At 36.2% G+C, this 16,143-nt stretch overlaps 1 long non-coding RNA gene across 1 annotated transcript in view; it reads right to left on the bottom strand.

Moving 5' to 3' along the window:
- Positions 1 to 9,943: 9,943 nt before the first annotated feature.
- The window catches only part of LOC114233260 (uncharacterized), a 49,343-nt gene continuing 43,143 nt past the window's right edge, over positions 9,944 to 16,143 (bottom strand). The window contains exon 5 of the long non-coding RNA XR_003619410.2: positions 9,944 to 10,179. This is a non-coding gene — a long non-coding RNA (uncharacterized LOC114233260). The remainder of the gene's footprint in view (positions 10,180 to 16,143) is intronic.

Genomic DNA, 16,143 nt, shown 5'->3' with positions numbered 1-16,143 from the left:
GTCTATGTCCATGGGTTATGCATATATGCATATATATTCTTTGGTTAATCTCTCCCTGACCCCTCCATACCCCTCCCCAATGAGGTCTGTTCATTGAATAATTTTTTTTCATTGAATAATTTTTAATAGCAAAGCTATTTAAGGGATTTGGTGAAATAAATTTAAAGCAAGAGTATTAGAAATCTGATATAAGGGTAAATTACCTCTAAGATGATACCAAAAGGAAGTTATTACATCAATATATGTAATGAAGTCAATAATCAACATTGCAAAACAATATTAAATGTCTTAATATATGTAAGCCATTGTGCTAAATAATTTACCTGCATTCTCTCATAATACTCCTGTACAAAAGACACTACCACTGCTTATGTTTTATACATACTGTAAATATTTGGCCTTTGGTCTTATAAGTAGTGAGTTGAACAACCATGAGTCAAATCTAAGCATTTTTGAATTCAGATTCCTAATACCAAATTATTTGGGAAATAGGGACATGACTGAACTAAATAGGAAGGCACATAGGAATGGTCAGGGCGAGGTCTCTGGTGGTAGAAAAGATAATTGTTGGAATTAGCTAGAAGTCAATATAAATTTTATTTCACTGTCTTTTCTTTCTAACTGTGTTGATGAATTTGAACAAAGTGGTCATAAATCTTGTTTTGTCATAAATCATGTTCTGTCACTGATATAACACACATAAAAGCAAAGCCGGATATTTTAACATAATTGATGCCCTGACTTCAGTTTGAAGCTTAATTCTTACTTCAGTTCACCCATTTGGAATGTCTGTGGTTGGTTTGGTGACTAAGCTGATGAACTACACTAGCTGCTTTGATAGTGATTCAATCTCAGCTTAGTTACATAAAAAAAAAAAAAATCCCACCCTAAAACAAACCCAGTTGAATGAAGGCAATTTAGGAGAAACATTATATGTTAGAAAAAGTCTTTGCATGTTATTGCTGAGATAAAGATAAAGTAACTCTTTGGCATTGTTATAATATAGGAGTCATTTTCTTTATGGTCTTTGAACTCTAACTTCTTAAATATCTTTAATGTTTGTAGGCAAGAGATAATGTTCGTAGGTAAAAGACACATAGCAGCATTCAATTTCTGACTTCTGTAACTGGTGTTTTAAACTTAAGAGGGAAAACTGAAGCTCTATTTTAGAAAGACTCTTGGATACCTGTATACTACTATAAAGATGACCAGCTTTGTATCCAATATAAACTATGTTTTATTCCCCTATCACTTCTTGTAATGATCATTTTCTTTAGCAAATTATACTTCCTATGCTTATTTCATTAACATTAAAACTCTGTATAGTTTAATTTTTCATAAATTCTTGAAGAGGACCCTTACTAAGGATCGTGTATACATTTATTAAAAAGATTGTAGTTTTATTTCATTTAGTAAAATCAGCTTCCAGTTACTTACATGTGTATTGTGGGCAGAGCAGCTCACGCCGCTACTGTTGATTGTGAGGCACTTGCAGTAGGGACGTTTAACTTGTTTTTTGTTCACAGCATTTTGCAAGAGATTGGGCCAAGGAAATGCAACCAAGAATCAGCTATCCCACCAGGAACGGAAAAGTCTTCCCAACTGTTGTGAATGAAGTTTGGAGTGACACAGATCTTGTTGGGAGAGCTTACTGTGTGGTGCTGGAGAATTAATCTTTGACTGTAAACCTTCTTCTCTTTCCTTAATCAGATAAACTGTCTGGCCTGAAACACAGGTCTTTTCTTTTCACAGGCAGCTCTGTTTTCTCCTCATACGAGATTTTATACAGCGTCAGGACACTTTTCAGTCTAAGAGGAAAGCGCCTTAGATGTGGATAATTTCACTGATCTTAAAGCAGTTGTGGGAAAGAGAGAAAATCATTATTAATTAGTCAGATTGTTTTTAAACTTATTTTGTGAAAATCTAAGGTGAGAAAATAATTTGCATCTTCCTGCTTTGGTCAAGTATAACTAGATTATTTTATTTTTTTAAAGGTGTTTCATTAGTTTTTCAATAGGAATTATATTTGCAAAAATATTAACAATATAATAAAATATCCCTTTACTTCAATGTGTAATTGAAGCTTAGTTATAATGTTGTAGACATAACCCTTACTTTAGAACATAATGGTGTATGTTTTATTTTATGTTTCTTACTTGGCATTTAACATTTTTGCCTTTTTCATATCTCTATGTCTAGCTGAAAAATTTTCATTTAAAAAGATATTTTAATCTAGTGACATAATTTTTATATTTTTAAACCAGTTGTTTACCAAGTCTTCAGTAATTAATCACTTGTTTTTCTCTATTCTTCCCATCCTCCCTTCCTTTCTTCTTTAATATGTTTAAACTGTCCTGGATACTAGCTGTATAAATAAAGTGTATTTTAATTATTACATCATAGGGCGATTTTATAACATATCTTTCTTAAAGATAGCTAATTAATTATATTTCTTTCAAACAATTTTTTTCTAGTATATGAAATATGTTTGTAATACTATTTGTAAAAATGGAGACCTGTAAGGAAGAAAATGAGGATTTCACTGAAGTGCTAGACAGCTTCTGACATGAACTTCAATGATTCCCACCTCTTGGATATTCCTACTTTTGTGAATTCCTCCCCTTTAGTAACTTGATTCTAATAGAGGATAGTAACATTGAGGGGATGTTACTTTGTGATTAAGTAACGTAAGATTGTGATCTACGTTGGCATAGAAGAAGTTGCTAAGCTGCCATGTTGGAGAGGCCCACATAGCAAGGATATGAAGGTGGCTTCTGACAACAGCCAGCAAAGAACCCTTAGTTCAACACCCCTCGAGGAAATGAGTCCTGACTACAATCTTGTAAGTGAGCTTGAAAGCGGATCCTTCTCCAATCAAGCCTTCAGAGGAGACCTCAGGCCTGGCTGATGACGTGATTTTAACTTCCTGAGGGACTCCGAAGCTGATGCCTCAGCAAGCTATGCCTGGATTCCTGACTCAGAGAAATGATAAGATAATAAATACATGTTTTTTTAAGCTGCTAAATCTTGGGATAATTTGTTACACAGCTTATCTATTTATTACACATGATAACTGATACAATTGATAACAATTTATTGTTGTTTTTATTTTTTTTTGTTAATCCTCACCCAAGGATATTTTTTTCATTGATTTTTAGAGAGAGTGGAAGGCAGAGGGCAAGACAGAGAGAAACATCAATATGAGAGAGACACATTGATTGGTTACCTCCTGCATGCACGCCAACCAGGGCCGGGGAACCTGTAACCAAGGTACGTGTCCTTGATGGGAATCGAACCCAGGACCCTCAATCCTTTGGCCGACACTCTATCCACTGAGCCAAACTGGCTAGGGCCATTTCTTGTTTTCTTTTCAAGTCTTTTTTTCCAAACAAATATATACATATTAAAATAACATAAAGATAATTTTGCTTCCTAATTTGTCTTATACTAAATAATCCTTCAAAACCAGATTTTAATGATATATGATATGATTGTATAAATGCATCATAATTAATGAAGTAACTCATGGTTAGGCTTTTAGTTTATCATCATTTTATGATGGTAAATAGTTCTGTGCAAAAAGTTCTTCACAAATATATTGCTTACCCATTGGATAGAGCGTTGGACTGTGGACCAAAGGGTCCCAGGTTCGATTCTGGTCAAGGGCACGTACCTTGGTTGCAGGCTCCTCCCCGGCCCAGGCCCTGGTCAGGGCTTGTGCAGGAGGTAACCAATCAATGTGTTTCTCTCACATCAATATTTCTCTCTGTTTTCCCCTCTCTCTTCCACTCTCCCTAAAAATCAATGGAAAAATACCCTCAGGTGAGGATTAACAACAACAACAACAAAAAGCTCATGAATAGTATTTTTAAATTCCATTCAGGCAGATGGCTCCAATTTATTTTTCTCACCAGAAAGGTGTGAGAAAACCATCTTTTTATTATAATTATTTTCTTGCTTAACAATTTGATTAGATAAATTTTACCTAATTTTAATTCGCATTTTTATTTCTAATAAATTTGATCAAACTTTCAAAGTTTAATTAGGCATTTGGGTATTCTGTTTTAGTGATATTCTTGCTTATCACTTGGTCACTTTTTAAAAAATATATATATTTTATTGATTTTTTTACAGAGAGGAAGGGAGAGGGATAGAGTTAGAAACATCGATTAGAGGGAAACATTGATCAGCTGCCTCCTGCACACCCCCTACTGGGGATGTGCCCACAACCAAGGTACATGCCCTTAACCTGAATCGAACCTGGGACCCTTTAGTTCACAGGCTGACGCTCTATCCACTGAGCCAAACTGGTTAGGGCTCACTTGGTCACTTTTATATATGTGGTATTTATCTTTTTCTTTATTGATTTTAAGAGACATTCTATTTTTTTAAAATATATTTTTATTGATTTCAGAGAGGATGGAAGAGGGAGAGAGAGATACAAACATCTATGATGAGAGAGAATCATTGATTGGCTGTCTCCTCCAATGTGCTCTACTGGGGATGGAGCCCGCAAGCCAGGCATGTGCTCTAGACTGGAATCGAACTAAGGCCCTTTCAGTCTGCAGGCCAACGCTCTATTCGGCCTGGCCTGCACCCTCTCCCAATCCGGGACCCCTTGGGGGATGTTGGAGAGCCCGTTTCGGCCTGATCTCACAGGCATAAAAGGCTAATATACAAACGGACTGAAAGGCAGAACGACTGGTTGCTATGATGCGCACTGACCACCAGGGGGCAAATGCTCAATGCAGGAGCTGCCCCCTGATGGTCAGTGCACTCCCACAAGGGGAGCGCTGCTCAGCCAGAAGCCAGGCTCACGGCTGGTGAGTGCAGAAGCGGTGGTGGGAGCCTCTCCTGCCTCCACAGCAGTGCTAAGGATGTCTGGCCGTCAGTCGGATATCCTCTGAGGGCTCCCAGACTGCGAGAGGGTGCAGGCTGGGCTGAGGGACCCTCCTGAGTGCACGAATTTCATGCACTGGGCCTCTACTGTATTATACTTTTAAAGTCATTGTGTTATAAAATAACATTTATTTTGACCTTGATTCTAGAGCAAAAAAAGACAAAATTAGTCACTTTTCTAGTAGTATTTCACTCTCTTTTTCTCTCTCTTTCACATACATTCATTATTGACATTCTACCTAATAAAAACATTAACATCAGTCTTTATTCAATCTGTATAACATACACAGTGCCTTTTATTTATTTAAGCACTGTAATATTTGTTATCTCATTTGATATTCACAACAACCCTGTCAATGGAGGTATAGAGGGATCTTGTATCCCAATTTTATTAATGGTTTAAATGTAGCTCAGAAAAGTTACTTATTTGATCCAAGGTTAAAGAGTTTGGTAATTAGTAGAGTTGGACACAAACTTTACTGACTTCACATACAATACTTTATCCTTCATGGTTTTTCTCCATACTCCATATCCAGTATTATTCTAGGTATTGAGGAATGTAGACAGAAGGTGGTAGGGAGATAATGTTTATAATATGCTGAATATTTTTATTGCATTCATTCATTTAATGCTTAGGAAAACGCTGTAAATTATAATTTCCTTTTTTAAAAAGTCTCAAATATATACTTGCCCAAGTTATAAAATTCATATAGGATATTACCCATCTGTTAAGAAGATTGCATTTAAGGCCTGTGATCTACTCTTCCATAATTTGGAAGTCGTTTAGAGAATGGAGTAAGTGGAAGTTATTCTCGAGCTGCTTTCTTTCGGTAATTCTCTTTCCCCCTGGTCTTTGCCATTTCCTTCTCTGGACTCTTACAAGAAAATTAGGTTTCTTTGGGGCACAGTTTTTACCTGGTTAACACCTAGTCTTTGGTTAAGACTTATACCCGGCATCATCTCTTCGAGGAAGCCTCCTTGAACTCTGCCTTTCTCCCCACACTATATCTCTATCAGGGCATTTATCTCATTGCATTGTATCTGCCTAACTACTTTAAGCTGTGAATGTTTAGAGGTCTTGGAGGACTGCTTACGATTCACTTCGAATTCTCATTGCCTAGTACTGTGCCTGGCTCAAAGTGGGTGATCAATAAATGTTAAATGAATGAATGAGGAAAGAGATGCACTGGAGGGGATTAGGACTGGGGGTTGGGGGGTTGTGCAGCTGGCTCATCAGCACTTCTGTGAGCACAGGAATGTTGATGTATAGGCAAGTTCCATGAGAAAGGTCAGGAGAAAATTTTGTTTTGCTCTCTCTTCCCTTCCATTGTAGGGTATCTATTGAAGTCTTAAAAATAAAGACAAGAGCCCTAGCCGGTTTGGCTCAGTGGATAGAGCATAGGCCTGGGCACTGAAGAGTCCCGGGTTCAATTCCAGACAAGGGCACGTGCCGGGGTTGCGGGTTCGATCCCCAGTAGGGAGCTAGCAGGAGGCAGCCGATCATTGATTTTCTCTCACCACTGATGTTTCTATCTCTCCCTCTCCCTTCTCTGAAATCAATAAAAATATATTAAAAAATAAAAATAAAGACAAGAAGATTAAGCCAAAACAGCAACTGAAATGTGGCATTTTAGAGTAAGAGGCATTTATGGGGATTCCATTGGGTTTTAAAGAACAAAGTTGGAGGGTATGTATTACAAATGATACATATTTTAATTTTACTGTTTTTGTTAGATAAATACGAAGTAGTCATATTCTCTGGGTATGAGCATGGACATGTGAATATACCGTATACATATGATATTTATTATATTGATTATAGAGTAGAGGTGTTCAAATGCTGAATACAGATGACAATTCTGTCATTCTTGCTTGGTTTCTACAAGTGGAAATTGGAGGCAGTGATAATTATCTGTCTACGTCATGTTCTATAGAAGAGAATTTTAAAACATTATTTTCTGAAAAAGATAAAATACTAAATAAAAAATAAAACCTTTTTCTGAAAAAAATAAAAGTATTGAAAATATAAACAGTAAGTACTAATTCTAAATACAACAAACAACTAAAATTATTTCTTTGTTGGGTAGTTTGCCTGTGACTCATTTTAAATTAATGTAACTGAGATAAGAGTAGCACAGAGTAATTGCCTCTTTAGTGGGGTTGCTAATGAAAGTGGCCTATCTTCAACTTCAAAGTACCTGAAAAGATGTAAACAATTAAATTGAATTAATAATTAAAACAGAATAATTACGTGTTACAAAAAGTTAGCTATAGAGCGGTTAGTACTTGGCTAAATGTGTGCAAAGTAAAGCAGTTGAATGGTGTGTTTGCATTTGCTCTGTTGGAAATTGTGTGATTTGGAAGGAGGGAAAGATGTCTTGAGAAATCAGCTGGGTGACTGCCAGTTTTGATCAAAGAGAAGCTTCTGGCAGAATGTTATAAATCCCAAAGATCCCTGGGATTTTTAAAGGAGTTGTCTCTGCTGAAGAATTTCACAAATACATGGAACATGTTGATACTATTAATTAATGAGCAAGGCTTAAAATAAAAAAAAGGCTTTAAAAATGATGAAACTTCTGAATGTGAATGTTGATGGTCCTACTTCAAGGTCAAATAAGGTATGTAATATATATAAATGGGTGTCTCTTTCATTTCAAAGATGCAAAATATCACTCTCAGAAGAGTTACATTTAGAAATTATAATTATGGTAATCTCTTTCATTCCTAACAGAGTCCTATACTCTAAAAAAATATGAAACATCTATTTGACTAGTAATTTCCACTCAGCAACTGTACTGGCCCAATTCTCCACACACATGCTCTAGCACCATCTAGCTAGATTCCAAGGTAATTCATTACAACTCAGTTCTGTTTCTAGTCTGTAATTACTCCAACACTTTTCATCTTTTAATTATATTGTATTATTTAGATGTTTTTATTTTCCTTCCTTTTAAACATTGTCCCCAAGGATTTTTAAATCCCTCATTAAGTAGCCTAATGTGGGAAATGGAGTCCCACTCATTCGAGAGGTATTCATGAGCAATAAATCCCTGACACATTACAAAAGCATTTGGTTCTAGAGTAAACAGGAGACTCTGATTAGGTTTGCATTTTTTGGAAGTTTGTTCCATGAAGTGACTAAAACTCTAAGGTCAGTTGCCTCTATTAAGACTTGAATTATTTTTTTTTGATAGGCAAAACTAGGTTAAGGTAAGACTGTCCTCAGGTAGTACTACACATTTCTCCAGCTCTGGCAGGCCTTGAGTGCCAGAGTGAGGAGGTAACAAGAGAATGCAGTGATGGTGGTGTTGGGGGCGGGGTGTGGGTGGGGGGGGGCCAAGGGGGTGCTGGTGACAAAGGCAGGATTGGGGAGGCACAGGATGGCTTTAAAGAGGAGAGTCTTAAAAAGATGAAGAGACTTGAAAAGGAGAGTGCAGAAAGAGGAGATGAGAGACACTAAATAGAGAAATCAGACGAAGGGACAGACAGGGGTCAACTTGGGGTAAAGAAAGAATAAGAATAAAGGAGGTCCAACAAAGAATAAAAAAATAAAGGAAGAATAAAAGAAGAAAGTCGAGAATAGGGATTTGTTTTCACCTTCACAGTTAACATTCTTATGTGATACTCCCTATTTGAAAACCAGGGTCCATAAACTGGAACCAAATCAACATTGTTGACAGTTAACTAGCCCACTAACATTCACTTTCTTGATCTTAACTTGATAGGTAGAAATTTACAGGAGTTGACAATACATTTTGGAATTAGAAGTTAGAGACTTTATTTATTTATTTTATCTTCAGAGTCAGTTTACATCCATAAGAGGAAAAATTACTTAAGGAAATTGAGACTTAGTTTGATAAATACTTCACATATTATTAACTTTTTCTAGTAGTCAGGGATGCTGAGATGTTCATGGGTGGCCAAAAGATACTGAGAGATATTCAGAGCTTCCTCCATAGGAACAGATTACTTTACTGTATAAAATCACATTTCAGATAGCTTTTCTTACCTCTAAATACATTACACAATGAGGCAACTCATCATAATAGACAGGTCTGTAAAGATTTTTATAGTCCCTTAATGTAAAATAATGTAAGTGGAGGAGGATCTTTTCAAATATACTTTAAAAGGACATGTTATTTCAGAGAGTATTTAGCCTAAATTTTTAGTGTTTTTAGATTGATATATTTAGAAGAGACTTCTTCTCAGGCGTGTTAAGGATTGGGTCACATGTTTATTTCTGAAACATTCCTGGGAAGGGGAAATTACTATAATGAGCTTAGACATGTGGTTCTCAACCTTGGTTGCAATTTGAAAGTGGAGAAAAATACAAATACCTGGGCCACACTCTAAGAGACCCTGGGATGCAGCCTGGGGCACTGAGAGTTTTAATGGAAAGATATTTTGATAGGGATCCTTAAAGGAAAGAAACCTCCAGAAGCCAAAGGAATAAAAAGATACAATAGGTGGTAGCATACATATATTAAGATAAGACTGCCCCAACCATCACAGACAGCCTGATTCATACCCTTTGCAGAGTTTCTGGAAATGGCAACATCATCACCTTTAAGCCCATACAGGGATTTGTGCATAGGGCCTGTGCTATATGGCCCAGAGAATGGCATGAACCTGAAATTCTGGCCCCTTTAGTGCTTTGGTCTGGTTCTGTCCGACTCCCAGAGAACCATGTGACTGCATCTGTGAAACCATGTGGTCTCCTGAGTGGGCTTGTGTAGGTTGTGTAGGTGAGTGCAGGCTGACATCCAACCACTTTCTGCTGCCCAGTCCTTTACTCTGGTGCCGGGCTGCATCCCTTGAGATGCCTATGGGACAGCGAGACCATCACGGAAAGTCACAAAATAACCTTTGAATCACTGCTGCTACCTATCAAGAATAATGGTTTTGGACTTCTATTTTTAACAACTGAAAGAAGAAAATAAAAATAAAATATATTGCACTTTGTGTAATGCTGTTTTATTTGGATTCTCTTCTTATAATACTGTCATGTATTCTGTTTAATATATAGTTCAAAGTAAGGAAAATATTCTGATATTTTTTAATCTCAAAGCCTCATAATAATGTAACAGGAAGTACAGTGTTTTCACATTGAACCAGCGCTAGCTTGGAAGGTGTTCTGGGATGCCTTCCTGAATACCTACCGAGATCCTTAGCTGTCTAGTTCTGTGTATTCATGGTTCATTTTCTGCTGGGAGCCCAGATTTAAGAGAAGCAGGTAGTTCTGACTTGCTTCAATGAGACTTCCAAGGACAAGCAGTCTCCCTAGAAAAGCAGAAATATAGGAGCAGATGGCAGTTTTATAGTATTACTAATCTGGAGCTTCCTGATAACCTTAAAATTTTTTTTTTCACAGAAGACAAGCAATAATGGTTGATTGTAAAATTTTCTCAACTTCTTTTTTATACAAATCACACTATAAGTCACAAATTGCACTATAAAGGGTACTTCATTATAATTCTTCTCCCATCATAGCTATGATAGGCATTGTACCCACATTCTGCATAGATTATTGCATCTATTCTTCACAGTGACCTTAGCTAGTCAGCCACCATTTTATCCTTGTTGCAGATGAGAAAACTATAAAGCAGTCTGCCCAAGGTTCCACAGCTAGTGACGGCAGAGCCAGGATGAGAATTCAAGTAGGTCCAACTTGAAAACTAGCACTCAGGTGGGTCTACTTTGAAGGCCACCACTTCATTTGATGGTGTGTGTACACAGAAAAAAAGATAATTAAGTTAAATTAACAATTTAAATAAATGTATAAATTGTTGGCCTGCTGCTAATATGAAACTAATTAATATTTGAATTGTTTACTGAATATTGTTAAAAATATTTTGGGACAATAAAGGGATATTATTATTGTCAGTGAGTAATAATAATAATACCAATAATGACAGAAACTAAATTTATTTATGTATTTAACTATGAGCAAGGTATTATGTTAATCACCTTATATAATGATGATAATACTAAAAATAAGAACTGTAATGCTCTTACTACTACTACTACTAAGAGAAAATAGTAATTAAAATGCCATATTCCAGCTATTCTTCCAGTACTTCACATGGATATTCATGATCCTCATAAGAACCATGGGGTAGGTTCCATTATCACCTCCATTTTATCAATGAGGAAATAAGAGGCACACAGAGGTCAAGAGCTTTTCTCAAAATCACCCAGTTAGTAGGTAGCAAAGCTGAAATTTGAACCCAAGTCATTTGATTCTAGTCACAGATTTTACTACTTGATATGATGAGGTCATTAAAATAATAATGTTTCTTTAAAATCCTCTATGATCTCTTTCAATGACTTTGATTTAAAAATATGCATTCTTATAAGACTCTATACTCCATATGATACAACATAAATGTATGAAGTTAAAGAGGCAAATTGCCTATCTAAGATAATCTTAAAAGTCTCTTGTATATTGAATACATGGTTATCAATGTTCTTTCTCCTTTAGACAGGTTCACATGAAGCAATTGGTAGATACTGCTTTTTTACTTTTGGAAATCCATTTTCAATTTTAATGGAGTTATAAAATGATAGTAAACTTCCTACAGCAGACCACACAACTAGAGTCTTTCTTCAGAATAAATAGACAGAGTCCAGGACAATACATTTTATTACGTGAGATGGCAATTCTTAAATTTTAAAATTTGTTTGAGTGTTTCAATAAGAAGTTTTAGACTTAATGGGTTTATTAAACTGGAGCATTTCTAGAGTTTATCAATGTGTGTACTGTATTCTTGGCATTCTCATAATTTACTCCCACGTGAGATTGCAGGGGTGTTGATGTCTAGCAGCCTCCCACCGATTTGCAGGATGGACCTAAATGCCCATCATGAAGACAGCCTCTCTGACTTTAGGAAAAAGCTACTCAGGTGGTTCTATTTGTTCGCTATGATGATTCAACTAAATTCAGCAGAGAACCTCTGTAGTCACTGTGTGAAGCTCTGTTGGTGATGTGAAGATGGGGCTTAAATCCTGCTCAGGAGCAGCTCAATCTAGTGGTGGCATGGAGACATACTCTAACATTAGGCAGGTGAGTATACATACTGCTAATGGCCAAGCAAACCAAAATGCTCTGGGCATACTAGTATATAGCTGGAAAGTTCACTTCTGATTGAGAGGGGATTCTGGGAGATGTTTTAAGAGAAAGAATTGCAGACATATAGACCAATGGAACAGAACAGAGAACTCAGAAATAGACCCAGGCCATTATGCTCAATTAATATTTGACAAAGGAGGCAAGAGCATACAATGGAGGCAAGATAGTCTTTTTAATAAATGGTGCTGGGAAATTTGATCAGATACATGCAAAAAAATGAAACTAGATCACCAACTTACAACACCATACACAAAAACAAACTCAAAATGGTTATAGGACTTAAATGTAAGATGGGAAACCATAAAAATCTTAGAAGACTCCATAGGCAGCAAAATATCAGACATAGGTCGTAGCAATATCTTTAACAATATAGCTCCTAGGGCAATGGAAACTAAGGAGAAAATAAACAAATGACACTACATCAAAATAAAAAGCTTCTGCATAGCAAAAGAAACCATCAATAAAACAACAAGAAAGCCCACTGCATGGGAGAACATATTTGCCAATGCTATTTCAGATAAGGGATTTATCTCCAAAATTTACAGGGAACTCATACAACTTAACAAAAGGAAGATAAATAATCCAATAAAAAAATGGGCAAAGGACCATTTTGAAAGAGGACATACAGAAGGCCAAGAGACATATGAAAACATGCTCAAAGTCACTAATCATCCGAGAGATGCAAATCAAAACAACAATGAGGTACAATCTCACACCTGTCAGAATGGCTATCATTAACAAATCAACAAATGACAAGTGCTGGCGAGGATGTGGAGAAAAAGGAACCCTCATGCACTGCTGGTGGGAATGCAGACTGGTGCAGCCACTGTGGAAAGCAGTATGGAGTTTCCTCACAAAGTTAAAAATGGAACTCCCATTGGACCCAGTAATCCCACTTCTAGGACTATATCCCAAGAAACCAGAAACACCAATCAGGAAGGATATATGCACCCCTATGTTCATAGCAGCACAATTCACCATAGCTAAGATCTGGAAACAACCTTAGTATCCATCAGCAGATGAGTGGATTAGAAAACTGTGGTACATCTACACAATAGAATACTATGCTATAAAAAAGAAGGAACTTTTACCATTTGCAACAGCATGGATGGAACTGGAGAGCATTATGCTAAGTGAAATAAGACAGTTGGAGAAAGGTAAGTATTGCATGATCTCACTCATTTGTGGGATATAATGATCAACATAAACTGATGAACAAAAATGAATGCAGAGACAAGGTAGTACTGAGCAGTCCATCCAACCTTGGGGAGAAGTCAGGGGAGGAGGGGTTAGAGAGCAAGCAAAGGACTTGTATGCATGCATATTAGCATAGCCAATGGACACAGACACTGGGGCTGTGGGGGCTTGCCCTCGGGAGTGGAAGTGCCTGGGTGGCGTTAATTGGGGGAAAAAGGAGACACGTAATACTTTAAACAATAAAAGTTGTTGGATTTTGTTTTAAAAAAAGAGAGAAAGAATTGGACTGTGTTTTAAAGGATATGCAAAACTGTAAGAGAGGTGTAAGGGACAAAAGATCATTTAGTAGCAGGAGTATAAACTTTGAAATCAGACAGGCCAAGGTAAGAAGAGTGGCCCAAGCTCTTCATTCTCTGTGTAGTATTGGTAAGTTATATCACCTTTTCCTGCTTAAATTTTCTCATCTGCAAAAAGAGGATAGTAACATTTGCTTCACAGAGTTTTGTGAGAATTGAATGAGATTCTGAAAAAATGATTACCATAGTACCTGATAAACTGTGTGTGAATACACACACACACACACACACACACACACACACACACAGGAAATAATGCACCCATGTGAATATAAGTTGGCACATTTTCATTATTTTATTGCAAAATTACTAATTGATCATCAGAATTGAATAAGCTTTGTTCAATTAGCTAATTCTCCTTGCCCCTTAAGTGATCTTATGTGGTTTGCCCATCTTCCTTTGCTATCCATAAACGAGATCCTAGATTTTTCTGGAAATTATGGTTTTCAAGGAAAAGAGGGAGTTCTGAGGTGAATAGGGCAGAAAGGCTAACATCAGACAAAGCCCTTTCATAATTTTTTTGGCCTACTTCTTATGCAATGAAAAGCATCAGAAGGCAGAATCTACCTCATTGAATGACCTCCTCTTTTATCTGGGAGATAAGTATTGTTATTACTGAGAGAAGGGAATAGCCATTGACCTGTGAATGACGGTAGTTACCTAACTGTACACGGAGTGGTTGGTCAGTCACTGGCAAGCAGCCCAAGGTGAAGGAAAATGATGAAATGGAGCGAGAACGCTTTGTTCTCTTGAGTCCTCATCTTCAGCTCGAAGGAGCCTCGCTTTTACATTAAGTGAGGACATCACTGAGGATGTCTGCCAGGAGATGGAGAGGTTTAGGTCTCTCGGCAGATCCAGCCAGAGGAAGGCCCAGGGAGCGCTGACTCATCTAACTGAATGACTAGAAATGTGGCAGGGTGCCCAGAAATTAGGTCAGAGCCTTTGGATACAGAGGGGAAGTTTTTCAATACATATTAATTTTTTTTTTCTGGCATCATAGCCCGACTTTATGGAAAACAAATTGATTCTATAGAAATTTGTCCCTCAACTTAGATTTTTCAGTAGAGGGATCCGGAGGAAAAAAAATACATATTCATTTTTGTCTTAATAAACAATTTACTCTGAGTAATACTGGGTGACAGCTAGGTTGCTAGTATTCTATTCAATTATCTCTGTTCAAAAGCACTACTAACTTATTATTCTGTATAAAATTTTAAAACTATATAACTTGAGCACCTCTCATAAAGAATTGTTTTTAGACAATATGGAAATTAGGAATAATTATATTAAACATAATCTATACTGAAAGTGTTCTATTGAAAATGCTCTTTAATCATAATTATGTTAATGACCCCTCTCATCAGAGAGTGATAAAATATTTTAAGTGGCATATTCTAAAAGTATTTTACTTGTGGGAGATGTTCAGATACCAACTATAATGTTTAATGGAGAAACTTTTAAAAAATGTATAATTTTATTGATTTCAGAGAGGAAGGGAGAGGGAGAAAGAGATAGAAACTTCAATGATGGGAGAGAATCATTGACTGGCTGCCTCCTGCATGCCCCGCACCAGGGATTGAGTCGCAACCTGGGAATCAAACCATGACCTCCTAGCTCATAGGTGGACACTCGATTACTGAGCCATGGCCGATGGGCAATGGAGGAATTTTTAAACATGCATTTTGTAATTATAGAGTATTTGTATTATTTTAAAAGTAATTATACTGAATGTGGAGTTCTCTTCAATAGGTGACATTGTGGGATTTTAAGTTTGTTATTATTATTAAGGCCTTTACTTGAATGACTTAGTGAAAAACAAGATTTTAAAAATGTTAACATATAAAAACGAGGGAGTGGGATAGTTTTGGTGGAAACTCTTACTAAGAGTTTTCTTTTAGATATATATTTTGATTATAATGGCATTATCAATGCTCCATTTTTATGTAAAAAAAGGATACTATGGAATCCACAAAAAAGTTATCAAAAAGATTTTAAAACTTATTTAAAATAAAAAATAAGGAATCTGTCAAAAAATACTGTGGTTGCTGGGTCAGTAATGACAACATTTTCATTAGTTACAGAACGGTTATGTCTTAATGATACCATAAATACTTATACATTGTGGGTTTTTTAGGTGAATCTGTTGTTAAAATGTTTGTCAATTTCTCAAATAAATATAAAAGCTTTTTTTTTAATTAAACAAAATTTGCTTAACTTCTTTTAATTCAAACATGGAAATTTTAGTGAACTCTGATAGATGAGTAACTAAGTATTCCCTATGAGATACAGCAAGCTATTTTTAAAAAAGTGTATGAATTTAAAAGTGATCTATAAAACTGAGTGATTCATTGGAAATGAGTTATTCATTGGAAATTTGGTCAGATACATGCAAAAAAATGAAACTAGATCACCAACTTACAATGCCAAACATGATAATTCATTTTTTTACTTAGAAGAAAAAAATAATTGCTTCCATCTAGATATAACATTAGGGAGCGAGGGAGATTTAAATGTTTATCTTTTGTCAATGCTATAGAGAGGTAAGCTGAATGATTCTTCCCT

The sequence above is a fragment of the Eptesicus fuscus genome, chromosome 8 (assembly GCF_027574615.1).
Source record: "Eptesicus fuscus isolate TK198812 chromosome 8, DD_ASM_mEF_20220401, whole genome shotgun sequence".
In the NCBI taxonomy this organism is placed as follows: Eukaryota; Metazoa; Chordata; class Mammalia; order Chiroptera; family Vespertilionidae; genus Eptesicus; species Eptesicus fuscus.
This window is presented reverse-complemented; position numbering and strand designations above follow the sequence as displayed.